This window comes from Setaria viridis, chromosome 2 (genome assembly GCF_005286985.2).
Source record: "Setaria viridis chromosome 2, Setaria_viridis_v4.0, whole genome shotgun sequence".
NCBI lineage: Eukaryota > Viridiplantae > Streptophyta > Magnoliopsida > Poales > Poaceae > Setaria > Setaria viridis.
Window position 1 is genome coordinate 34,523,836 of NC_048264.2, and position 27,981 is coordinate 34,551,816.

Here is a 27,981-nt window from a genome sequence, read left to right on the forward strand (position 1 = left end):
CGTCGGACAGCCCGATGGCGCGCAGAGCAAGTCAGGTGGGCTCGTGGCCCGTCAAATCGAACGACGACGAGCGATGGGCCGGCCCTGCTGTTACCGGCACCACGAACGTGCTCAGGGCTGCCTCGGCCGCGAATGCCCAGCGACTGGTGGTTGTGTCATCCATAGTTGCCGTCGAGATCAACCCGAAAGGTTGGCTCGACAGAAATTCAGAGATGAGAACTGCTGGTTAGACGAAGAATTCTGCAGGAGTAATGAGGTAGCTTGTGCTGCTAACTTCTAGAACCAAAGCGTCACACTCACACACACAGACAAGCTCTGATCACACGTCGAATAATTCGTTGCCAAATTTGGGCTGCTCACTTTTTCTACCCCGCGCTAACTGCAGAGTTGGTACCCGGTTGCCAAGATCATAGCAGAAGAGGCGGCGCTCGAATACGGGCGACAAACCGGCCTCGGCGTGGTGTCCGTCAATCCCGGATTGGTGCTCGGTCCCCTGCTGCAGCCGACTGTTAACGCAAGCAGCCAGTTCCTCATCTACTTACTGAAAGGTTTGGACCATGCATCACACATCTTTCAGCAACTCAATCAAAAAATAAATTCCAAAGATCATTGTAGTTTCTTTTAACACACGAGAGCTTATCTTTGAGCACTGACATATGCAGGAGGCCCTGACAAGGTGAGGAACAAGCTGTGACACATCGTCGACGTCCGTGACCTTGCCGAGGCGCTGCTCTTGGTCTATGAGGTGCCTCAAGTCTGTGGTAGGCACATCTGTGCACCTCATGTCATCAGCGTCCACGAACTCCTGGACTTGCTGAAGAGCAAGTTTTTTTTTAAGGGTGCTATGGCGGCAAGGAGCTGGCCTGAACATTACGGGGGCGTTTGGTACCTTGAGTTAAAGTTTAGTCTGTGTCACATCGAATATTCGGAGGCTAATTAGGAGGACTAAATATGAGTTAATTATAAAACTAATTGCACAGATGGAGGCTAAATGACGAGATGAATCTATTAAGCCTAATTAATCCATCATTAGCAAATGTTTATTGTAGCAGCACATTGTCAAATCATGGACTAATTAGGCTTAATAGATTCGTCTCGCCGTTTAGCCTCCAGCTGTGTAATGGGTTTTGTAAATAGTCTACGTTTAATACTCCTAATTAGTATCTAAACATTCGATGTGACAGGTGCTAAAAATAAGTTTGAGGAACCAAACGGCCCCTATATTGATATACGAAGTGGTGTATACAAGATTTGTGAAAGGAGGGTTTTGAGGAGCTTAGATAACTAGGTCGTATTACATAGTACACTACTCCACAACACCACAGCAGTTGCTCAAGAGCAAGTTTTTTTTTGAAGGGTGCTATGGCAAGCAAGGAGCTGGCTTGAACATTATATTGATATACGAAGTGGTGTATACAGGATTTGTGAAAGGAGGGTTTTGAGGAGCTTAGATAACTAGGTCGTATTACATAGTAAAACTACTCCACAACAGAAGACGATGTCGATGAGGGGCGTGGCACACACGATAAGCCCAAAGGGCCAGATCTGCCCCTGCATTGCGAACGAGCACTAGTGGTGGATTGAAGCTTGGTTGGAACACAATGGCATTCCATCCTTTCCGGATATTCCAGGTGATGGCAGTGATGATCGCCGAGCGAAGGTTGGCCAGGAGGTCATCCGGTAGCTGCGGCATAGTCCAAAGTTCACTGACAGAGGTGAGATACGGGGAACAGTCCCATCCAAGCGCGTTCCAGGCCATTGCTGCGCAAGGACATCGGAGCAGGATGTGCTCTTGGTCCTCGTGGCCATTGCAGAATGCATAGAGAGGTGAATCAACAATGTTCGGTGGTGTAGTAGAGTAGCCGAGGGAGCCGTTGGTGGTGGACGAGCTAGAGGAAATGCTTACATTGGGGGATGGCGGTATTGTACCAGATGTTGTCCGCAAACAGATTGAGCGGTCGTTGTTCCATATGGTAGTGGTAGAACGCAGACGAGGAGAAGGGAATCATGGAAACACCAATGCCTCGAATGTCTGAGGTCAATGGAGCTAGGTGAACCACTTGTAGAGCTTGCTGCAGGACGTTATGTTCGGCCGTTGCTGCGGTAGAGATGCCCTGGTGAAGATGTAGAACCCAGGTAGTGCCATCCCAAGCATCCAAGACTGTCATGTTGGCGCGTTGGCAGTGGGAGTAGAGCACGGGGAAGGTCGCCGCCAAAGGTTGGGGACCAATCCAGTGATCCAACCAGAATGCCGTGAACTTACCATTGTGCAGGTGAGCACAAGTGCTCGATCGGAAGTCCGGCAGGAGTTGGACAAAGAGGACCATACAGGCGTGTCAAGGCAGTGGGCGTTGCCTAAGTCCTGGCTGGCTGGGGGGGCTGTAGAAGCGTTGGAACCAACGCTGCCAATTGGTGGACGGTTGTTGATGCAATTTAGCGAGGAATTTGGAGAACAACCCCTGGTTTTGGATTGCAAGATCTTTGACACCAAGGCCGCCGCGTTGCTTATCCCAACGGATCAGCTCCCAAGTGGCTTTACATTGTCCCCTATTGCAGGAAGATTCACCTATCCAAATGAATGCCCGACGACGAGTGTCAATAGCTTCAATGGTGCCCTTGAGAAGCAACATGGAGCACATAGCATAGACTGCTCGGACGCCAAGGATAGCGTTGGCTAGAACGGTGCGGCCACTGGGAGTGAGGACCTTCCCACACCAGCCCGGATGTAACCTTCCACAGCAGAGACCAAGGGTTGCATTCCTGCGAGACGTAACTTGTGAATGGAGAGGGGCAGCCCTAGGTAGGTCTGAGGAAACATGGCAACAACGCAACTAAGAGTGGCAGCCATGAGATCCGCTTGTGATAGGCTGACACCAATTGGAACAAAGGTGCTCTTGTCAAAGTTGATGTGCAATCCAGTAATCAGAGAGAATTCATCCAAGATGGCCTCAAGGTGGAGCAATTGACCATGATCGGCTTTGAGTACAATGAGCATGTCGTCAGCATACTGGAGGACCGGACATGGCAGATCTGGCACGAGTGGGTGGTGTAGGTGGCCTTGAGCTGAGGCGGCAATGACCATCTATTGGAGGAGGTCAGCAACCAAAATGAAGAGATACGGATCCTTTCTTGCACTAAATCCATTCGCCTAGCACTCCATTCAACACCACTGCAGTTTAGCTTGGGATGTTGAGGAGGTGGATCCAGTGGCGCCATAGCGGTGGGAAACCTTTAGCTGCTAGGATGGCTTCCATTACTATCCAATCAATAGAATCAAAGGCCTTCTGGAAGTCAAGCTTGAGGGCCACAGCAGGGCGCTGCACTTGTGGCAACATTCTACAATTTTAGCAGCATAGAGGAAATTTTTAGCGATGCATCTGCCCTTGAGAAAGCCGGTTTGATCAACATGTACTAGCTGCGGCATCAAAGGCTGGAGGCGCATTGTCATGCCTTTAGTGCACAGCTTGGTTGCACAATTCTGCAATGAGATGGGGCGGTAATCCTTGGGTAAGAGGCAGGAAGGCTTCTTGGGCAGGTGGGCAAGGTATACCTTGTTGATACGCACCAAATCAATAGCACCATTATGGAAGTGAGTGAGTAGGCGGAGCAGGTCATCCTTCATGAGATCCCAATTTGATTGATAGAACAGTGGCGGGAACCCATTCAGGCCTGGAGCACATTCCTTGCGCATGGTTGCAAGGCTGGCCTTTACTTCGGGCATTGTGAATGGTTCAACAAGGAGAGCAGCTTGCATGGGGGAGAGATGGCTGGTGGTGAAGAAATGACCCAAGTTGTGCGGGGGAATGCACTAATCCGTCTGTCCAAGGAGCTTCTGGTAGAAAGCATGCAAGGGAGCGGCTTTGGTCTTATGATCAGTGATGAGGGTGCCATTCTCCGATTGGAGGACCTTGATCTGGTGGCGGCGCCTTTGGACGATCGCAGTGAGGTGATGGAATGGTGTTGCCATCACCGAGGATGCAAGTCCTCACTTTGGCACGTTGCTGCTAGTAGAAAGCAAGCTGGGTTGCTTGCTCCTGAGCTGCTTCTCTGACCAGGGCGCAAAGAGAAAACTCCACTGGGTAGAGTGGCCGCACCTCTTCAAGGAGATCCATCATTCAAATCACCAAGTTGCAGTTGTGAAGGATGTCGTGTGGTGAGCGCAAGGACTGTTGCCAAGCCTTGAGATCAGCCCGGCAATGCTTGAGGCTGAGAGCGAGCTTGGCTGTGCCAGATTGTCCATGGACGCTACTCCAAGCGGCCGGAATGACAGCTGCGCAGCCTGGAATCCTTGTCCAATGATTGTTGAATCTGAAAATGTTGGATTTGGGAACCTTGGAGGTCGCTGTGAGCAGCAGTTGACAGTGATCCGAAACAGGAGCTGACACCAAGGTTACCATGGAGTCTGGCAGTAGGAGGCTCCACTCAGTGCTAACAAGGAAGCGGTCCAGTTTCACCATGATCGATAGCTCCTAGTGGTTGGACCAAGTGAAACGGCAGTCAAGAAACAACAGCTCTTGCAAGGCCATGTTGTCAATGGCCGTGTTAAAGAGGAGGGCTTTGTTGTGATCAAAGTTGTCATTGGAGCGCTCGCCAGGGAAGCGTACAAGGTTGAAGTCACCTAAGAGCATCCAAGCACCTACAACTGCGGAATGTAGAGCGATTAGTTCATCAAGGAATCCTGGTTTGTTAGGGCGGTCACAAGGGCTGTAGTAGTTAACAATGGTGAATTGCATATTAGTGGCAGTGGCTAGGAAGGTAGTGGCTAGGAAGGTGGTGGTTAGGGAGTGTGGGGTGGTGGTGGAGTGGCGCCTGAGGGAGAAGAAGGAGGGCTCCCAAGCGGTGAGGATGCCGCTAGCAGCACTAGTGGAGGAGAGGAAGGTGAAAGAGGTTGAATGTGGAGCTAGGAGAAAGGTGGCTACCTTAAAGCAGTCAATGGTGGTATGCTTGGTTTCTTGTAGGCAAATGATAGAGGGCAAGGAGAAGGGAGGGCAAGTTGGATGTTGTTACACTTAATCTTGTCACCTAGGCAACGCACGTTCCAGGACAAGATGGATACAACCCTTAAAGCGTTAGCTATTATGGAACCAGCAAACCACCTGAGTGAATCACGAGTAATCCCATGAGAGAAGAAAAAGTGCACAAGCCAACAAGTAGGAGAAGCGGATCCACCTCCTAGGATTGATAGTGGTGCCTGGTGGCAACCATAGCCGATAGTTCTAGCAGCGCACAGTTATGCTAGCCCATTCAATGGTGAGGCAGAGTTCAAGCTAACGGCCATACATTACATGACAGGTGACAAGGTCGCAATTGAGGAGAAAAAGGTGTAGAGGAGCAGGTGATCCAAGCTGGGCATCATCAGTCAAGAGCGTCGATGAACGGAGCGGCAGCGCACTCCAATTCAAGCAGGCAGGGCTCTTGGACGACGACGCAGATCTGGTGGAGGAAGCCAATAGAGGCGGAGCATAGGTTGACTAGTATACCTCGGTCACCACGCACATCTGTGCGGAAAGGTTGGACGGGGACCTTGAAGTAGCCTTGTGTGCCATCAGCAGCTGTAGCAACGATCTCGAAGTAGGATTTGTGACGTAGGGCGATGTCGACCTTGGCAGGCTTGGTGAGGAGGGGCTGAGCACGAACGTCAGGAAGGATGGTCCGACCACGGAGCCTCCCGACCGGCACGGGCAGGATGTCATCGATGGACATGCTGCCATCGCCATGACGTGGTCGGGAGATCCTTCGAGGTAGGCGTGGCAGACCAACGTTAGGTTCAGCTGCTGCCCTCCAAGAGCACCTGGCCTAACCAGTGGGTCTAGGCTCCCCAACCGCGGGGGCTGGCCCACCGCCGCCATGCGTGTGGGCAGGCCCATGTAATGGCGGACCAAAGATCTAGCTAGGACCAGGCGAGGGCAAGCCATCCCTGTCGGAGTTAGAGTCCTTTAAGTCTTCAGAGTGGATGATCTCAATCATGGCGAAGGAGCCGAGGCTGCTGTGGTTCTTGATGAATTCCTCTAGAGGAATGTCAGCGGCGCCCTCAGCCTTGACAGTCAGAAGAGTTGCAGAGAAGTCCACACCAAAGAGACTGGGGTTGATGAAGTGTGGATTGGTGTAGGGGCTGGCGGAAAAGACGATACGCTCGCGATTCCAGTGCTCCATGGGGTAGCCGCGCATAGCAAGGCTGACGAGAGCTTCATGGTCGAAGTGGAAGCGGTTTGGCATCTCCTCATGGTGTTCCAGCATGATGACGTGTTCACGTCCTAGGAAGGAGGCCAGCTGCATGGCACCCTCCCGGGCGGCATTGCTCTCGAACGTGACGAGGGCGGCGCCGTAGGAAGAAATGGTGAGGGTGACCTGAGGGTCCCCGCCTTGAGAGATGAGCGCTTCGTGGATAGATGTACCAGGATTGGGCAGCGGAAAGTCGACGACGGCGAAGGCGAGGTAGGTGAAGCATGCCATGTGGATGGGCGGCATGAAGATGTTGATCGAGTCAGGCCGCTGCGGATCCTCCATGTCTTCAGCATTAGCAATGGCCTCCAGAATTGAGTCGGAGAGGGGAATCTCTTCCGCCTCCAGATCTGTTGTGAGTTCTGCCAAAATGGGCATGACAAGGACCAGTGGGAAGGTCGGCAACCCAGAGCTGGAGGTGGCGGCGGCCAACCGCGGCGAGGCCGGCGCAGGTGATGGCGGGTTTGCCTGCATCGGCGAGCCGTCGAAGGGGAGACCAAGCATACCATCAGCAAGAGGATGAGGGCAGGTGCGGCAGTGGCGTTGGGTGTGCTCAATTACCCAGCAACAACAGCAGTGCACTAGCTCCCTACATGCGGTGCGGTGGTGATCCAAGGCGAGGCAGTGGAAGCAGTGGCGGTGGTTCGGGGGGAGCAGCTGGTGTTGGTGTTTTATACCCGGCAACCTATCGAGGGTATCCCGAGGTAGTAGATTGATTGGTTGGGGATCGCCGAACCTGGAATTTGATGGTAAAATCGAGGACACAAGACACAGATTTATACAAGTTCGGGTCACTAGAGTAGCGTAATACCCTATGTCATGTTTGGGGTATTGTATATTACGTCCTGCGCTTGGGTGTTGTTTGGTGTTGAAGATTTGGTCCTCTATTGTGGTTCTATGAGGTCTTGGCCTACCGATCTAGGGACTGCCTGACTCTAGGGGGCGGGATTACTAGTTGGTTACAAGGAGGAGTCCTAGTAGGATTACATGGTATGAGTTCTAGTAGGATTATAGAGTAAACCTAGTAGGAGTCCATCTTCTTCCTTCCTTGTGGGTACCAGGGATCTATGCTTGACAAGCCCCCGAGCGCTTCATAGTCTTCGAGTACTTTTCAGAACCTCGCCGAGTAGTTTAGTGCTTCTCGAGTACTTTGTCTAGCTGAATTTTCAAAGTTCTTCAAAGCTACTGTAACAACCTAGCTTAATTAAGCCATATTTAAATCTTAAACAAGTCATTAGTGCTTGAAGAAGAAGAACTTTGACAATAATAAAGGCAAGTGAAAGTACACTTTTGCCCCTCACACGCTTAAACGCTGCCCAACTAGTAACTTGAGTTTTTGCTTAAGAACTTAAAAATCTATCCAACTAAGAGTCATAGAATTCAACTTTCCCAACAACTTTTGTTTTTGTTGTTTTGCTTGGATCTGAGTAGAAGCCCTTCAAAAACCCGAAGTGCAAATCTGTGTTAATTTGTTTTAAAAGAGGCGAAGCCCAAACTTTGAGGCTCTCTATTTTGAAATTTCTAATATGAACTCAAGCTGATCTCTATACCAAAGTTTTAGAACTTCAGGACCTTAACAACTTTGCTTTAAGGAGTAAGTTCTAAATCTACCCTGAAAGCCTTCAAAATCCAGGTCAAAGTCACCTAGTTTGGTCAATCCAGCCTCTTCGGCAATCCAGGCTAAGTCTGGAAATCAGCTCGAACTGGCACCTTAGTGCGGGTTTATCTCTCAAAAGTTGAACAGAACATCAGAAAAATCCTTTATAAGAGTTTGAAAACTAAATTTTTACAACAACTTTGTTAATTGGACCCTGGTCCAATTCGCCTCCGAAGCTTTTCAAAACTGCAGCTCAATTCAGCCAAACACCCTAAAAACCAGCCAAGCCGCCGTTTTCTCTTAAGTCCCGGAAACCGGCGTTCCTCCAAACTTTGGAGTTTTTAATCTCCGAATCCACCACAATTTTGAACTCAGTCCAATGACAAAAGTTGGACTTTGGTCTGTGTACTACAACTTTTGTAAAGGGAGTTAATGTGGTGCGGTTCGAGAATCGGGAAATCTAAGCGCTTGAAGATAGGCCCGGCGAAGGGATCCCACGAATCCGTCGGCTCAGGGCGTGCCAGAGCACGCACGCCGTGCGCCCAGAGCGCCGCCGCCGTGTGTCTTGGCCTCACCGGCAATGCCACCTCGCCCAGTCGCCGACCGCGACAGGATGGGTCGACGCGCCCCGTACCGCAGTCGCAAGTGACGTCGTCCTGCCACCTCTCTGCCCCGTCTCGTCTCGCCCGAGGCCTCACCAGCCGCGCCTGGCACTCTGCCTGCAACCCTGCCACCGCCCCAGCCACTCGACGGCTGAAGCTGGCTGCCGCCGCGCCCGGTGCTATCTCACCTCCTGCGCACAATCCGCCCCACCAGGATCTCCGGCTGCGCCCCAACGCCTCCCGGCCCTCCCGTTAAGACCACCAGTCGTGCTGCCCGCTCGCACCCCGCAACGCCGCTGCCTCCGCCAACCATCGCACAGGCCGCGACAACTCCTCCCCCGCCTCGCCAGCAGCGTGCCCCGACAAAGCCGCTCGTCCGGCGCATGCTTGCATCGCTTCGCTCGCCCTGTCGCCTCGCCTTCTGCGCCTCTCCTTCCCCTCTGTCCACCAATGGCGTCGTCTCTATTAATGGTTGCGACAGCACGCGCCCGCTCTTCTCCGGCCCACCGGCCAGCCGCGAGTCCCCGGCGCCTATAAAAACCCCGCCGGTGCTACCGCGCTCCCCTTCGCCTCTCTTTCCGCTTCAGCTAACCCCGTCCTGACCCTCACTACTCGCCAAAGCTCCGCCGCCGCAAGCTCCTCTAATCCGCGCTCACACGCCGCCGCCCGAGCTCACCGTGGAGCTCCCTTTTCCACTCAACCCCGTGCCTTGCCAACACCACCAGCCGCTTCGCCACCCTCTCGCGCAGCTCTAGAGCTTGCTTGTTGCCCGCGGAAAGCGCCACCGCTGTTGGACTTCACTGCCACCCAAAGCTTCCCGCCCTTCCACCGTTCTGCCCCAACCAAGCCTTCCCGTCGTCCCAACCGCTTCAAACCAGCCCAAGGTGAACCCGTAAGCCCTCCCGGCCACTCAACATCCCTAGGCCGCCGGCGCATCGCCGGGATTTTGCCCACCCGCCGCTGTGCGCCGCCGAGGACCCAATTGCGATTGGGAAAGTTGAATCAGGGGCCTTAGTGTTAAAACCTAGGACCTTTGTGTGATTAAACCCTAGACCTAGGGGCTAGTTCGAAAGTTCACCGCGACTTATCTTTTTAAATCGGCAGAATATATGTTTAACTTTGGAAATTCACTAAAATTTGTAGAAAATTCAAAAAAATGTCAAATTAATTTTGCTAGACTCAGTATAAAGTTTAGTTCCTAATAAAATACTTTTGGCATATGTCACTACTGGAATTAATGTTATATGTTTTAATTCTTGTTTAAGCCATTGAAATCATAACAAATCATAGAAAAATGATAAAAAGTTAACTCCAACTCTCTAATGTCTGTTTCAAATAGTAGAAGCTTGGAAAAATGTTTTGGAGCCCATCTCAGATGTTAAATCTCTATTTTAGTTTTACCATGAGAATCTAAGAGTGTTTTTGTCTTTTTGCATAACAATTAAGCTAGAACTGAGAAAAATATGAAACCTTTTGGTTTAAGTTAGTGGTGTAATGTAAATTATGGGAAAAATATGAAAACCACCAGAAATAAATAGGTGTACCACTTTCCTATTTAGAGAAGAATAAATAGGGTAAATGCATCAAAAAAGATGTCCTTCGCTAAAAATTGTGAGAATTTCACGAGAAGCTCTGTTCCACATATGGAACCTGCTATTGAAATTTCATGACCAGTTTCATTAAGGTTGCTGCTATAAAAATTGTTTAAATACAAGCTACCTTTAGGTAATAAAGGTAATATTTGAAGAGATAAAAAAGAACATTCAGAAATAGGATAACTTTTCGATCTAAAGTTTAATAAAGTGGAGATGTATATATGTACACAATCTCCATCAAACAAACCCTCAGCTTGTACCACAACCCACCTTCCTCCTTAGAAAAAAAAAAGTATAAAATCTTTTTTAGGTGAATGTGGTCCTAATATAACTTCTTCTTCTTCAGCATTAACTTGTGTTTACATCCTATGAAAAAGTTGAGGAATTAACTTGATGCATTGCATTTCGTGTAGAGCTGAACCTCGCAGACAGAACTTACGAGCTTCACCCAGCGCCAGAAGAAGGAGCCGTAGCTGAGCTGTAGCCCGCTGGAGCCGCACCCGAGCACGCCGAAGACTCGTTCGCTACCTCCCCGCGTGAAGGCGAGCCCCGGAGCATAAAACTCCTATCTTTAACTACTTGCAATATATATTTTGGTTGCTTTGATTGTGCATTTACGTTTCTAGGATTTGATTGAAACCATAGATGCATGAACATAGTACCCCTTTATTTGGAACACTAGTATGACAGGCCGAGTAGTTGCAATGCTTAATAGGACTCGTAAAAGTCGAGTGATTGACTATCACTCGTGAGTTATAGGAGTTGTTTGTTATCCTTTTGTTACAACCATAAGGACGATGGACGGGGCAGGGCTCTGTGAACTATTTTGGTGGTCGGTGGATGGCCCCGTCTGTCTACACGAAATTGGACTAAGGTCGAGATGTGATAGTGTTGGTGATCAAGTATTTGAAAGTACTAATCTCATACCTAGTATGGGATGGGGAAGCCTAGTACCTGATTGAACCAGGACGTGAGCGGTTTGTTCCACTATCGCTGGAACGGAGTTCCCTTGCGGCCGCATGTGGTGACAAGTGCGGTCTTAGGACGGTAGAGGCTGGGTCTATGGAGCCTTGTACCAAGGGAAGTGGGCCTAACATGGGTCTGGGAATTGATGGGGATAGCGGACAAGTGAAGTGACCCTTCGTGGTGCGCGGATGTCGTGAGATTAGGTTCGCCATGCATGGTTAAGAAATTTGAATCGATTCGTCTACCTCTCACAGTTTGGGACTACTTAATCTCTATTCTACGCTGAGTAAGAATGGAACTTGATAATGATGTTAATATTAATGCTTGTCATAAATTGTTTTGAAAACTATATTTGTTTAGTTCGCCAAAAAGCTTGCATGTCTAGGTGTTGGTGGATTAGTACCATCAGTCGGTTAAGTCTTGTTGAGCGTAGTCGCTCAACCTTGTTGTGGCATATCTCTTTCAAGTGATGTTGACGCCTCTGAGCTTGCCGCAAGTGGCACTTGGCCTCCCCAGCTTCCTCCTGGGTGGACGGTCGAGTGGGATCCCTCCTCGGATGGCGAGGACCGGGATCACTAATGTCTTGATCGGCTTCGTCATGATGTCCGGCAACGGCGTTAGCTTCCATTTTTTTATTTCTGATGTTTAAACTCTACAACTATGTTTGAATTTCGAACTCAATATTGTAATAATCTTGCTGCACTTGCTTAATTTGGATGATCTATTGTAATCTCTGGAACCACTCACCTTCGTGTGAGCTATGCTTTTCCGGTCCTGTGAAGTGGTTTATCGGATGAAATCTGACGAACTGCCGAGTTAACTTGATTAAAGCACATGATCGCATGTTAGGTGACTTAATTGTGCTTTAGCTAAGTTAATTTGAGCGGTTCCGCCACAGCTGCCATGAGGCTATGGTGTGCTAAGCCCCTGATCGTCTTTATTTTGTAATCTTCATCTTTGGAATCTGATATGGAGGGCAGCGGAAGTCGCACTCCATATGGAGTTGCCCTCGAATCTTAGGTTGAATTGAAGAATCAGGCTGAGGATCAATAAAATCTTGAATCTTCTTTCTTCATTTTGAAAAAGATCAATTGTTAGGTGTAGCTTATCAGCTCCCGAGACTTGGAATGATTAAATAATCAATTCAAGGGTCTAGCGAACTTTAGCCTTCACGCCAGTCGTCGTCTAAATAGTTTTGTAGCGTCCAGCCCCTGAGCTTATGCACAAGGGGAGCCATAGGAGCCATATAGAGTAGTTATTGGTACTTAGCCCCCGAGCTTGGAAGCTAGCGGAGCCACTAAAGATATTCCTGAGTACTAATTGGTGCTTAGCCCCCGGGTTTGGGAACTAGCTGAGCCATTGGAGGTACGCTGAGCGTCCTGGAGAGTCGTCATCGAAGCTTGACCTGAAAAACAAAGATGCATATATTATGTAGCATATTGTAGAATTTTAGAACTATTGGAATTTATTCAGTGAGGAATATAATATAAATGTTGTGTGTCATGCTCTTATTTCAGCCATATTTTTCCTAAGTAGTTAGCCTATTACGTTTAGGCTCTCAGTCCCTGGTTAGCCATTGCCACTGTGTGTGAGATCTTTATCTCGTGTACGCGTATTGGCACTGCTGCTACGGAGATCTTTGTCTCGCGTCCTAGCGTTTAGGCATGACAAAAGATCCGAGGCTTTCACTAATTAAGGTGTGTTCTGCTCGAGGAGATTAGCGACCACTAAGAGGAGACATTGAAAATAAGTAGTCGACATGGTGACAATAAAAAGAGAGCACGATTGCGCTTAAAGTAGTCATTAAGAGTTTTCTGCCTTTTGGCGAGGATAGCGCGTGTTGCCGCGTACAATATTTGTGCCTCCTTAGGGTGCAGTTGATGTGAGCCTCCAGCGCTCAGTACATCAAACTCGTGGCCATAGCCTCCAAAATTCAATGTACCAAACCTGTGGAGGTGCCTCCGGAACTTAGTGCACCAAACCCGTGGCCATAGCCTCCGTAATTCAGTGTATCAAGCACGTGGCTATCGGTCAATATCCCCCAAGAGTAGTTGGTGAAGTGTAGCTCTGAAGGGTAATTCCTATCGAGAGACGTACATAGATAGGTAGTCGGCGTATTGGCCAACCATGCTGAAAACAAGTTAGAGAAAAAATAATTATTAAAAAGTGACTTAGCTTGATTCATGGGTGATTGCCGATGAAGCTGTGGCGGTCGTCGATGAAGCCTCGACAATTTGTTGATGAAGCTGACTAGTCGGAGTTAATTTTGACTAGTCATCATCGGTGAGAAGTCTACCGCGACTAGTTTTCTAGCCGAGGCGAGTAGTCAAAGTAGTCATCGGCGAGTCGGCGATGCCAATTGTTGGTATTGCCGCGCAGCACTTGAAGTCTTCTGGTGGCCTCCCGTGTGTGCGTGTAGCATAATTCCACGAATTTCCTTCCTTGGCACGGGAGCCAGCAAAAATGTGAAGAGGTTATTCCGTCTGATCCTTGTGTGTGTTGACCGATACTGACTCAAAGTTGCTACAGTACTCCGTGAGATTTATTCCTTTTCGAACTCAACACGGTAATCAGCTTGACCTCGCACTGTTGGCCGGTTACCAGGATTTGTACTCAGAGCTCTGATCGGATCAAACTCCATCTTGGACTTGACGCTACCCACGATGCAAAATCCACCAGTTTGAGGCAGACCAATTCGCCGATCTTGCTTGCTAGTCAGCATAGGACAACAAACGTGCCGCTTCGACTGGATTGATCTGGATGATGAGGTCCTTCAAGCTTGCCTGATGATCTCGACGATCACCTCGCGCCAAATGTCGGTGTTTTACACTCGGCAACCTACCAAGGGTATCCCAAGGTAGTAGATTGGCTGGTGGGGGATTGCTGGATCTGGAACTTGATGGTAAAAGCGAGGGCACAAGACAAAGATTTATACAGGTTCGGGCCGGTCCTCTGTTGTGGTTCTATGAGATCTTGGCCTACCAATCTAGGGACCTCTGCTCTCCTTTATATATTCCAGGGGGCAGGATTACTAGTCGGTTATAAGGAGGAGTCCTAGTAGGATTGCATGGTATGAGTCCTAGTAGGATTATAGAGGAAACCTAGTAGGAGTCTGTCTTCTTTCTTCCTTGCGAGTACTGGGGATCTATCCCCGACAGCGAGCGAGGTGGGTGTGGCGAGCGAGAGGGTGGCGACTTGACAGGGGAGGAGGCAACGGTGGTGAAGGAGGGGTGAGTTGGGGTTTTTTGGGCAATGGTGGAGGGAGAAGCAGAAGTGCTGGGTAGGGGAGGGAAGAGGTTCCGTGAAGCGTCCCCACATAAGTAGAGACTAAATGTGATCCAATTATCAGTCCCAGGAGGCTGATAACACATTTATTCATAGTTCAAAAACCGTACAACTCCCGAAGGAGCGGGCGGGCAAGCCACACCCAAAGCAAGACTAAAGCGATAACAATACAAATCCAAGTTGCAGTCCAGTCGGACTCCGGGCTGCAATCAGAACTATGCGTCAGCGGAAGCATCCTGCAAAAGGGCCAACACCGCAGGCAGCGTTGGGTGCAGACGCAACCTCCTACTCGAAGTCCTCGGCGATGAAGTCTGGATCCTCCTCTGAAGCAACAACACAAGGGTGAGTACAAAAGTACTCAGCAAGTCCAACCGCATCCACGGCGGGGATACAACAAGAATATGCATATGAATCAACAAGGATATAGCTAAGGTTTATTTGCAATAAAGCTGAATTTTTGACATATGTAGGGTTTCATTTTAAAGAATTTTTCATAAAAAACATTTTCTTAATAAACGATATATCAAGTGGGGTTGATCCTACACAAAGGATCCAAGTTTTATCGCTACCGGACTCCCCGTCCGCCGTAGCGCACGGCACAACTGCCGGACACTTCCAAAATCCCCCCCCCACACACACCGTAAATACCCGTCATCCCCCAAAAGCTAGTTGTGTGACCGAGCCGTAACTCGTCCAATGCCGTGGACACGGCTACCCGGATAGATTTTAACTCTGCAGAGGTTGTACACTTTTCCCAAAAGTAGGGTACCGTATCACGATCACCTTAGTGATGGTACGGATCCTAACAAAGCCATTACCCACCTTAGCCAACACTGACTAGTCAACACGGAAGCACCCAAGGGGTTAGCAACCCATCCACGGGGCCGAAACCATGACCTAAGTCACCAAGAGCTTAGTCCTTTTCCAAGGGCTCCCGTTGCTCACCAGCACACCTGAAGCCTAGCAGTTTAGCTAGTGGGGTTTATGCTAAGCCGTTGCCCATACAACGGTCGAGTGGTTGCACGATGATGGAATTAGGCAAGATGACACATCAACTCGGTCCTTAGCCATGACAAGATTGATATCTCCCAACTCTGCTCAACCACTAAGGTACGAGCCCAACAATCCGGCATTCCACACAAGAAACGCCCATCCATCTCATCCACCACACCTCTTTACACCCGAAAACCCAACTCCTCGGTTGAACACACTCACACATTTATTTTCCGAATAAACAGATGTAATCATGATTGAATTTGGATAATGAGTTCCTAAGCATTCTAGCAGTATTCATCATCTAAACAGAGCAACTCATATTTAGAGATAAATATGGGTCAGCAAGGAATAATCATAACAATCAAGGGGTGGCTATCCAACCATGTCTTGCGATAAAACAATATGCATTTTATAAAACAGGCCAGTAGGTTGTGTCTGAAAAATTGGGTATTAAATATGCATCAAAGCGTGAGATTGGACTTGCCGTTCTCAAAGCCTTCCGGGAGCTCCTGCTCGCGGTACTGGTCCTCGGGCTCGAGCTCGCGGTCGAACTCCTCCTCACGCTCCTCCTCGGGTACTCCGCGATCTACGGCACACACAAACGAGCACACAATAAATAAAAAGGAAAAAGATTTTACCCGTTGAGCTCCGAATAGGAAATATGAACGGAAATTAGGTAGGAGGGGTATTTTCATGAAATTTGGATATGCTTCAGCGGAAATATATGAGAGGAGGTCGTGGTCAAATTTGGGATCGATTGGAGGAAGTTTGGCGCATGAAATGACGGGTTAAAGGAGTATTAGGGGCTTTAAAATAGGGTTTAAGGCTAAATCGCGAGAACCAGGGACCTATTTGTAATTATTTCTGAAAGGTGGAAGGGTATATCTGTAAAACTTTTCTGAGAGAGGTGGGACGGTCGGATTGCAAATAAGTGAGAGTATAGGGGTAGATCGAAATTGAAGGAGCTCCTTCTTCTTCCTTTGGCCGGTTACAGGAAGTGGAGGGGGTTTGGCCGACGGTGGCCGGCCGGGCGGCCGGGCCTTGCCGGCGGCGGGCCCTGACGATGAGTAGGGGCCGGGGGAGGCGTGGAGGCTCCATTTTGCCGCTCACCTTGGAGATGGCTAGGTGGAGGAAGGGGCGGCCGGCAATGGTGTGGGGCGGCGGCGCACGGCGGAGGCGGCGGTTGGGCGCACGGGAGGGAGCAGGGGAGGGGCGACGGTGAGGCTAGCGGCGGTGGTGGTGTGGAGAGCCGGGGTGTTGCCCCCTTTTATAGGCCGGCGAGGGGGGAGGCGGCCGGTGGTAATGATGGTGGCCGGGATTTTTCCGGCCGGTGGCGGGCCGGAGTGAGCTTGCGCGTGGATGGCGTGGCGGCGTGGTCGTCGTGGAGGCACAGGGGGCGGCGACCTTATGGGGGAGCGCGCCGGGAAGGGACGGTCGAAGACCGGCCGGCGGATGGCTCGGCGCGGCCGGCGGCGCCGGAGCAACACGTGCACAGGCGCGCGTGCGGTGGCGTCGGCCGGGCGCGGTCGGCCGGAAGCGGGTGGTCGCGGTCGGCCAAGCGTAGTCGGCCGGGCGCGGGCGACCGAGTCGGTGGGGTCGGGCGGCGCGGGGGGTTCGGGCGCGGGCGGCCGAGCCGGCGGGGTCGGGTAGCGCGGGTGGTCGGGCGCGGGCGGCCGAGCCGGTGGGGTCGGCCGGCGCGGCCTGGTGCCAGAAGCTAGGCGCTAAGCGCCAGGAGCAAGGAAGGGGGCGGCAGGAGAAAAAGGAAGGAGAGAGAAAGAAAGGAGGAGGAAGGAAGAAGAAGAGGAGGGAGAAGAAGAAAAAGGGAAAAAGGAGAGGGGCAGCTCGGCGAAAGTTGCGGGATTTAGATGGCTCGCGTGATGGATTGGACGGGCACGTGGTGAAAAATACGAGGAGCGGAAAAAGAGGGTTGACGAGTCGGGGCTAGAATGATGGGTCCGACGGAAGGGAAAAGATTTGACGGAGCTCAGCGGTCGGAAAAATTTTGGAATGCATTTTTAACGAGTGATTTAATTGGTAGATTTTTATGGGCGTTACAAACCTACCCCACTTAAATTGAATCTCGTCCTCGAGATTCGGCTGAATCCTGAACAGATGGGGAAACTCCTTCCTTAACGCATCCTCGCATTCCCAAGTGGCTTCTTCTTCACCATGCCTACTCCATTGGACTCTGCAAATCCGCACTACTGAATTCCTTGTCCTTCTAGTGACGGTGTCCAGAATCTTGACGGGTACCTCCTGATATCGCAGATCCTTCTGCAAATCTATGGTTTCCACCGGTACTTGCTCTTCTGGCACTCTCAGGCATTTTATTAGCTAGGACACATGAAATACCGGGTGGATGTCCGACATTTCTTTGGGCAGCTGAATACGGTATGCTACCGCTCCAACTCTTTTTAACACCTTGTATGGTCCAATATACCGAGGGGCCAACTTTCCTTGCACTTGGAACCTTCGGGTACCTCGAATCGGAGAGACCTTAAGGTACACGAAGTCCCCCTCACTGAAAATCAACTCTCGTCTTCTTTTATTTGAGTAGCTTTTCTGTCTAGACTGTGCTACTTTCAACTTCTCTCGTATTTTAGCCACTCGTTCTTCTGCTTCTTTAATGAAGGCAGGTCCTACTAGGGTGCGCTCTCCTACTTCCGACCACATCAATGGGGTCCTGCACTTTCTCCCATAGAGAGCCTCAAACGGTGACATGCCTAAGCTGGCTTGGTAACTGTTGTTATATGAGAACTCTGCATATGGTAGACTCTGTTCCCAGTCCTTGCCATAAGTAAGGACACATGCCCTCAACATGTCTTCCATGATCTGATTTACTCTCTCTGTTTGGCCATCGGTTTGGGGGTGATAAGCTGAACTAAAATCCAGTTTGGTGCCCATAGCCCTATGCAGACTCTTCCAGAATCTAGAGGTAAATTGGGTCCCTCTATCCGAAACAATTCTGCTAGGCACACCATGCAGCTTCACTATGTGGTCTACATAGAGTCGAGCCAGCTTTTCTCCACCATAGGTGGTCCGTACGGGTAAGTAGTGGGCAACTTTAGTGAGTCGGTCCACTATCACCCATATGGAGTCATTCCCCTTTTGAGTCTTGGGCAATCCCACTACAAAATCCATGCCAATCTCGTCCCATTTCCAAACTGGAATGGGTAGTGGTTGTAGTAAACCGGCTGGCTTCTGATGTTCGGCCTTAACCCTTTGACAAATATCGCAATGAGCGACGAACTGGGCTATGTCTGCTTTCATCCCATTCCACCAGTACTGCTGCTTTAAGTCCATGTACATCTTGGTGGATCCCGGGTGGATGGAATATGCTGAGTTATGGGCCTCATCCATGATGGTTTGCCGAAATTCACCTTCCTTGGGCACACAAATCCTATACTTGTACCACAAGGTTCCCTTTTCATCCACTCTGAAGTCTGGGGCTTTATTTTCTCCAGTTTGCCTGCGAATCCTCACCAGGTCCGGGTCCGAGCCTTGGGCTTCTCGGATCCTTTCTTCCAGGGTGGGCTGAACACTCAGCTTGCGGCTGGTATTCTGAGGGATGATGTGCACATTTAATCGGGCCATTTCCTCTTGTAAGTGGGGGTCCTTAGGTCCAATCTGCCCATAGGATTTCCTGCTTAACGCATCCGCTACCACATTGGCCTTACCGGGGTGGTAGTGAATTTCCAGATTATAATCCTTGACCAACTCTAACCATCTTCTTTGCCTTAAATTCAGATCCGGTTGGGTGAAGATATATTTTAGGCTCTTGTGGTCCGTGTAAATCTCACACTTGTTCCCGATTAAGTAGTGCCTCCAGATCTTGAGAGCATGCACTACGGCTGCAAATTCCAAATCATGGGTGGGGTAATTTTGTTCATGGGGCTTAAGTTGGCGGGAGGCATATGCTACTACCTTCCCATCCTGCATCAGGACACACCCTAACCCTTGTCGGGAAGCATCACAATAAATGACGAAGTCCCGCTGGATATCCGGTAGGGTTAACACTGGGGCGGTTGTTAATCTTCTTTTCAGTTCCTGAAAACTCCTCTCACATGACTCAGTCCAATTGAATTTCTTGTCCTTCCTAAGTAGCTCTGTCATGGGTCGGGCTATCTTAGAGAATCCTTCAATAAACCTCCGATAATACCCAGCTAAACCAAGAAAACTCCTGATTTCACTAACATTGGTGGGTTGCTGCCAGTTGGAGACGGCTTCAACTTTCTTGGGGTCGACTGCTACTCCTTCTGCGGCCAAGATGTGACCAAGAAATGCCACCTTCTCTAGCCAAAATTCACATTTACTGAATTTAGCATAAAGTCGGTGGGCTCTCAATTTCTCCAGCACTACTCGTAGATGTTGCTCATGCTCTTGGACACTCTTGGAGTAAATAAGTATGTCGTCGATAAAGACCACGACAAACTTGTCTAACTCCTCCATAAACACCTTGTTCATGAGATTCATGAAATAAGCAGGAGCATTGGTCAGTCCAAAAGACATCACTGTGAATTCAAATTGGCCATATCAGGTAACAAAAGCTGTCTTCGGGATATCACTTTCCTTGATCTTGAGCTGGTGGTACCCTGATCTCAAATCTATTTTGGAGAAATACTTGGCTCCTTTCAACTGGTCAAATAGGTCATCTATTCTGGGAAGGGGGTATTTATTCTTGATGGTGACCTCATTTAGTGCGTGATAATCCACGCACATCCTCATGCTTCCGTCTTTCTTCTTGACAAAGAGCACCGGGGCTCCCCACGGGGATGAGCTAGGTCTGATAAAGCCACTCTGTTGCAGTTCACCTAACTGTTTCTTCAGCTCTGCTAACTCAGATGCTGCCATTCTATAGGGCCTCTTGGCTATAGGGGAGGTTCCAGGGATAAGGTCGATCACAAACTCTATATCCCTGTCCGGGGGCATTCCAGGTAGTTCTTCAGGAAAGACATCCGGGTATTCACTCACTACCGGGACTCCTTCTATGGCCTTGGCTTCCATGCTAAAAACCATTGGGTTGGGCCCACTTCCCCAGGTGTGACAGGTCACTTGCACGCCATCCTGGTTAATTAGGCGCACTACCTTATCAGCACATCCTATGTGTCCATCATGTAGGCTTAGCCAATCCATTCCAAGGATCACATCTATCCCCTTAGACTCAAGTACTACCAAATCGGCTAGGAATTCTACCCCACTTAAATTAATCCTTACCCGGGAACAACCTAGTCGACACTGGATGTCGGCTCCAGGCGTCCGGGTTATTAGGGGTACCTTTAGTAGTACTGTAGGTATGTGGTGCTTATCCACAAAGCTTGATGATATAAATGAATGTGATGCTCCAGAATCGAAGAGTATTGTTGCCAAAACTGAGCTAACTAGAAACTCACCGAGTACAACGCCCTGAGCTTCCTGAGTCTCTTGCACGCTGATGTGGTTGACGCGGGCTCGTCCAAACGACTGCTAGGGATGCCTTATCTGCTGGCTGTTGTTGTTGTTGCCAGGGTTGTTGCTGCGGACGGGAACACGGTTGGCTCCTGACACTGCTGCCCTTGGCCCAGTCACTGCGTTGGAGAAGGCCGATGCAGCCGGCTTGTTGGCGTAGGGGCAGTTAGCAATGAAATGCCCTGGCTCACGGCAGTTGAAGCATGCCCTGCCGTTGTTGGTGACTTGACTGGCGCTGTTCTGTGGGGCCTTGATAGGGTTCTGGCTTCTGAATGGGGCATTAGTCTGATGGGAACCGGAGGCTTGAGACTGGGTCCGGTACTGCATGGGGGCTTGGGACCTGGGCATAGGGTGACCAAAGCTCCTGGGTTTCTGGAACCTGTCCTGCTGGTGGGCCTTGCTGTCCAGGAACCAACGCTTGTTGTCCCTCCTTTCATCTGCCTTGGCTCTCTCAGTCAGAATGACCATGTTCATCAGAGTGTTGAAATCGGGGTAGATCTGAGGAGTAAGCAGGGTCCTCAGTTCTGCACTCAAACCCTTCTTGAACATGTCTTGCTTCTTCTCATCCTTGTCTACTTCTTCTGGAGCATAGCGGGCCAACTCCATGAACTGATAGGTGTACTCTTCCACGGACTTGTTGCCTTGGCGCAGTTCACGGAATTCATCCGCCTTGCGCTTCATGGTAGCCGCAGGAATGTGATAGCGGCGGAACTCTGTCACAAACTCATCCCAGGTGATAGTGGAGGCATCCTAGGTGGCTGTGCAGTAGTTCTCCCACCAAGCTAAAGCAGTCCCAGTGAGTTGATGAGCAGCCAGGAGAACCTTGTCCCTGCTCTCACAGCCGAATGGCTCTAGCTTCCTCTGAATGACCCGCAGCCAATCATCTGCATCCAGGGGGTTGATGGACCCGCCAAAAATGGGTGGCTTGGTCCGGAGGAAGTCTGTCAGTTTCTCATTCATGCCCTGTCTGCGGGGCCTTTGGCGAGTGATGGCATTGGCCAAAGCTTCCAGCAGAAGGGTCTAGTTGTTCATGACTTGTACCAAATTAATGACCGGTGGGGGCGGTGGCTCCTGTGCTCCCACTTGACTCTCTCCCCTGCCCTCGGGCTGATTCACCTCTTGCTCCTCATGGTGCACTACTGGTGGGGGTCCCTGCCTTTCCAGCTGTCTTTCTGCACTAGGAGTGGCACGTGCTTGACTCGGGGAGGTCCTGGTGGCACGCTTGGGAGGCATCTGCAGATTGAGTGAACTTTCATGAGACTTGGATTTGGATATTAAGGTGATGTTTAGTTAATTAATTCGAATTTTCGAAGAGACAGAATCCACCTCCTGTCGACAAGCACACAGACTAACAAACAACAAGCACAAATGATTTTATTATTTTGCCGGGGCGGTTACAACACTGGGGGTAGGGCGAAAACACGCGCTACACGACCGGTACAACAACACAACTGGGGGTACAAATCTAGACTCGGGACAGCTTCTGGAGTACAACTCTAGGTGGGGCACTCTACTCGTGGGACGAATCTGCACACTGCGCGGAGTGGTCTTCTGGCGGAATAAGGAGGGCCAGCACCTCGTCTCTTAGGGTCCCACCTGCGGGAGGGGGTTCCGAGGCTTCTCCATTGGCCACCTCAGAGTCCCTTTCCGAAGGCGGTGGTGCTGGTGGGGCATCGGGGCTCTTCCGCTTTCCGGACCCCTGGGCAACAGGGACTCCCTCCAATACTGGGGCCTCGTCGTCCTCCACGACCCGCATTTTCCTTCTCGTGCGGTTCGAGTGGTGGAATTCCTTCATTGCCTGTGCATGCCGGTCCTCAGCCTCTTTGAGGGCCTCGATGGCGAGGGCCTCATTGCTTTGGGCGGCCGCGGCTCGGGCTTCAGCTGCTGCCAATCTCACCTGGAGCCTCCTCACCATAACCTCGGCGTCCTCGGCTCTGCGGATCTGCTGCTTCATATGGGCGGCCTGCTCATCGTAGAGTTCATCCAAAGTGAGGAGATAGGCAGCCATATGGAGCACAGTGGGGTCATCCTCGCGCTGTCCACGTCCTTCCAAAGTCCTCACCCGGGCCAGCCAAACCGGGCGGTTCTTCTTGACAGGCGGGTAGAACCTCATCGGTGTGCGTCTGATGTGCCTCTCATAAATTTGGCACAGGTAGCGCAGGGCTTTCCGAGCTGCCGGCTGGTAAGTGTCTTTCCGCCGGAAACCAATGGCAGACACATTCCAAGGCTGAATGTCGGGGAAGCGGCTGCTCCTGCCCACAAAGATGGTCATCTCACACCGGAGAGTCCCACAGTCTTCATACTCCCGGCTAGAGTACTCCGGACGCTTGTAAATCCCGAGGCGGTCCATGCAGGCGAACAACAACCTGGGAAAACCGGGCTCCTCCAGGCAATGGCTGTTGATCCAACCCTCTTCGGCCATTTGGAAAGAATCGAGGTGTAAATCAGTTTTGCAAATGAGCAGAGGTAGCAAGAAATTTTTGTAAATCATTTAATATGGTCAAAAAGGTTTTTACGGTCCTAATGGTTACGTCCTACGGCCAACGACGGCTCTGATACCACCTAAAGCGTCCCCACATAAGTAGAGACTAAATGTGATCCAATTATCAGTCCCAGGAGGCTGATAACACATTTATTCAACAGATAGTTCAGAAACCGTACAACTCCCGAAGGAGCGGGCGGGCAAGCCACACCCAAAGCAAGACTAAAGAGATAACAATACAAATCCAAGTTGCAGTCCAGTCGGACTCCGGGCTGCAATCGGAACTATGCGTCAGCGGAAGCATCCTGCAAAAGGGCCAACACCGCAGGCAGCGTTGGGTGCAGACGCAACCTCCTACTCGAAGTCCTCGGCGACGAAGTCCGGATCCTCCTCTGAAGCAACAACACAAGGGTGAGTACAAAAGTACTCAGCAAGTCCAACCCCATCCACGGAGGGGATACAACAAGAATATGCATATGAATCAACAAGGATATAGCTAAGGTTTATTTGCAATAAAGCTGAATTTTTGACATATGCAGGGTTTCATTTTAAAGAATTTTTCATAAAAAACATTTTCTTAATAAACGATATATCAAGTGGGGTTGATCCTACACAAAGGATCCAAGTTTTATCGCTACTGGACTCCCCGTCCGCCGTAGCGCACGGCACAACTGCCGGACACTTCCAAAATCCCACACACACACACACACCGTAAATACCCGTCATCCCCCAAAAGCTAGTTGTGTGACCAAGCCGTAACTCGTCCAATGCCGTGGACACGGCTACCCGGATAGGTTTTAACTCTGCAGAGGTTGTACACTTTTCCCACAAGTAGGGTACCGTATCACGATCACCTTAGTGACGGTACGGATCCTAACAAAGCCATTACCCACCTTAGCCAACACTGACTAGTCAACACGGAAGCACCCAAGGGGTTAGCAACCCATCCACGGGGCCAAAACCGGGACCTAAGTCACCAAGAGCTTAGTCCTTTTCCAAGGGCTCCCGTTGCTCACCAGCACAACTGAAGCCTAGCAGTTTAGCTAGTGGGGTTTATGCTAAGCCGTTGCCCATACAACGGTCGAGTGGTTGCACGATGATGGAATTAGGCAAGATGACACATCAACTCGGTCCTTAGCCATAACAAGATGGATATCTCCCAACTCTGCTCAACCACTAAGGTACGAGCCCAACAATCTGGCATTCCACACAAGAAACGCCCATCCATCTCATCCACCACACGTCTTTACACCCGAAAACCCAACTCCTCGGTTGAACACACTCACACATTTATTTTCCGAATAAACAGATGTAATCATGATTGAATTTGGATAATGAGTTCCTAAGCATTCTAGCAGTATTCATCATCTAAACAGAGCAACTCATATTTAGAGATAAATATGGGTCAGCAAGGAATAATCATAACAATCAAGGGGTGGCTATCCAACCATGTCTTGCGATAAAACAATATGCATTTTATAAAACAGGCCAGTAGGTTGTGTCTGAAAAACTGGGTATTAAATATGCATCAAAGGGTGAGATTGGACTTGCCGTTCTCAAAGCCTTCCAGGAGCTCCTGCTCGCGGTACTGGTCCTCGGGCTCGGGCTCGCAGTCGAACTTCTCCTCGCGCTCCTCCTCGGGTACTCCACGATCTACGGCACACACAAACGAGCACACAATAGATAAAAAGGAAAAAGATTTTACCCGTTGAGCTCCGAACAGGAAATATGAACGGAAATTAGGTAGGAGGGGTATTTTCATGAAATTTGGATATGCTTCGGCGGAAATATATGAGAGGAGGTCGTGGTCGAATTTGGGATCGATTGGAGGAAGTTTGGCGCATGAAATGACGGGTTAAAGGAGTATTAGGGGCTTTAAAATAGGGTTTAAGGCTAAACCGCGAGAACCAGGGACCTATTTGTAATTATTTCTGAAAGGTGGAAGGGCATATCTATGAAACTTTTCTGAGAGAGGTGGGAGGGCCGGATTGCAAATAAGTGAGAGTAGAGGGGTAGATTGAAATTGAAGGAGCTCCTTCTTCTTCCTTTGGCCGGTTACAGGAAGTGGAGGGGGTTTGGCTGACGGTGGCCGGCCGGGCGGCCGGGCCTTGCCGGCAGCGGGCCCTGATGATGAGTAGGGGCCGGGGGAGGCGTGGAGGCTCCATTTTGCCGCTTACCTTGGAGATGGGGAGGTGGAGGAAGAGGCGGCCGGCAATGGTGTGGGGCGGCGGCGCACGGCGGAGGTGGCGGTTGGGCGCACGGGAGGGAGCAGGGGAGGGGCGACGGCGAGGCTAGCGGCGGTGGTGGTGTGGAGAGCCGGGGTGTTGCCCCCTTTTATAGGCCGGCGAGGGGGGAGGCGGCCGGTGGTAATGATGGTGGCCGGGATTTTTCCGGCCGGTGGTGTGCCAGAGTGAGCTTGCGCGTGGATGGCGTGGCGGCGTGGTCGTCGAGGAGGCACAGGGGGCGGCAACCTTATGGGGGAGCGCGCCGGGAAGGGACGGCCGAAGACCGGCCGGCGGATGGCTCGGCGCGGCCGGCGGCGCCGGACCAACACGTGCGCAGGCGCGCGTGCGGCGGCGTCGGCCGGGCACGGTCGGCCGGAAGCGGGTGGCCGGGCGCGGTCGGCCGGGCGCAGTCAGCCGAGCGCGGGCGACCGAGCCGGTGGGGTCGGGCGGCGCGGGGGGTTCGGGCGCGGGCGGCCGAGCCGGCGGGGTCGGGCGGCGCGGGGGGTCGGGCGCGGGTGGCCGAGCCGGTGGGGTCGGGCGGCGCGGCCTGGCGCTAGAAGCCAGACGCTAAGTGCCAGGAGCAAGGAAGGGGGCGGCAGGAGAAAAAGGAAGGAGAGAGAAAGAAAGGAGGAGGAAGGAAGAAGAAGAGGAGGGAGAAGAAGAAAAAGGGAAAAAGGAGAGGGGCAGCTCGGCGAAAGTTGCGGGATTTAGATGGCTCGCGTGATGGATTGGACGGGCACACGGCAAAAAATACGGGGAGCGGAAAAAGAGGGTTGACGAGTCGGGGCCAGAACGACGGGTCCGACGGAAGGGAAAAGATTTGACGGAGCTCAGCGGTCAGAAAAATTTTGGAATGCATTTTTAACGAGTGATTTAACTGGTAGATTTTTATGGGCGTTACATTCCGCCCGGGGGAAACAGCAGGATACCGGTGCATGCGGTGCAAGGGCCAGAGAACGGATGCTCGCCAAGTGGCGAAGTGGACAGAGGGGGGGCGTCTCCAGTAGGTGGAGAACACCACGAGCATGGAGCAGAGCGTGGATGCACGGAGTGTGAAGTTGGCGGGACAGAGCCGATAGGACGGCCACACCCACCTGTCAAGGTCGCGCCCTCGGCAGCCATGATTTAGGCAGGCTGGGCCGCAGCTGGGCCATCTGGAATAGGAAAGCCCACGGGAGATCCCGCGCAAAGGATCTCAGACGAATTTGAATAGGGGATGGAGGAGAGAGCCGTTCCAAGTCAGGGAAGAACCTAAGACGAACGTGGCCATGGTGGAGGTCCCCAAGGGTGAGGATGAACCGTGCAAGCGAGGGTCGTACAACAGTGATAGAGAAGATGGTCGGGGCAACTTGGTGGACTGGCGCGGTGGGGGTTGAACCATCCAGCCAAAAATTGAGGGTGTTGCGGACCCAAGCCAAGTTGTAGGAGGGGAGGCGAGGATACGGCAAGACCCAGAGGCGGGAGGGAACCAGCAGCGGTGAGGGCGAGAGCACCTGAGCGAAGACATAGGCGTGGAAATTCCAGAGCGCGAAGTTGTGGAAAGCCTCTCCCGGGGAGAGGCTAGGGTCATCGAGGTCGCTGCCATTCGAGCCCTAGGAAGGGTCATGGGGGGAGACGAAATTTGAGGACGAGGGGTCCGGCTGACCGATGGCGCGGTGGAGAAGATGGGGACCACACGAGGGCAGGGGGCGGCACTGGCGACGGTGGTAGGATGACGGGCCCACGTCGCCTGCAACCGCGAGCGGGACGGAGGCAACCATGGGGCTGGAGGCAACAGCGGAGTTGTTTGGTGGGTTGGTGGCGTCACCGGACGTGCTGGGAGCCAGGGTGGCGGCGACCGCCGGACGGGGGTTGTCGGAGTTACCCATGGGGCTTGGTTGGGGAGGGGCGGGTGGATGGGGGCGATGCACGGGGCGTCACCCATGGGGAGGGGAGGAGAGTCACTCATCTCCGGTCCGACTCTCGTGTATTCTGATTTGTCCAACCATTGATCAAAAGGGAAAGGAAATCAATCGTCAGCCGTGTAAAGGATATACATCGGGTGGAAGCAAATGTAACGAAAATGTATGTGGCTCCATCGCCGCTCAAGAGCAAGTACCCTGGTTACCCTTACATCACCAAGTAATTAAAACACTTATTTGCACTATGCTCTTCCACTTTTCTTTAATTTTAACACCGAATCTTGGTTTCTAATCTGAGCCAGTTCCTGTTTGGGAATTGATTGGCAGGGAGAGCATATGTGATAGGGATCACCCAGCTCCGATGACGTCTGAGAAAATAAAGAAGCTCGGTCGGAGCTGCCGGCTACTCGAGGAGACGATCGCGGACACGGTCGAGTTCTGCCAGCAGGCTGGGTTTCTTAAGGATCTGGATGAAGAGTGTTAGAGTGCGCAACGGATTTCCAGCCCGACCCGCTATACCCACAAGCCGGCACCACACAAAGCCTAGGTCCACCGGAGCTCACAACAACAAGGTCTTGAGCCTAACTCAACCCAAAAGACTAGCTTGATGGGTGAGGGCTGCCCCCACCTATATGTTGTGCTCCCCACCATCAATTTCCAATGTG

General features: G+C 51.3%; 1 pseudogene; it reads left to right on the top strand.

The window, feature by feature from the left end:
- Positions 1-14: 14 nt before the first annotated feature.
- Positions 15-27,954, top strand: LOC117845747 (cinnamoyl-CoA reductase 1-like; annotated as a pseudogene).
- The last annotated feature ends 27 nt before the right edge of the window (positions 27,955-27,981 follow it).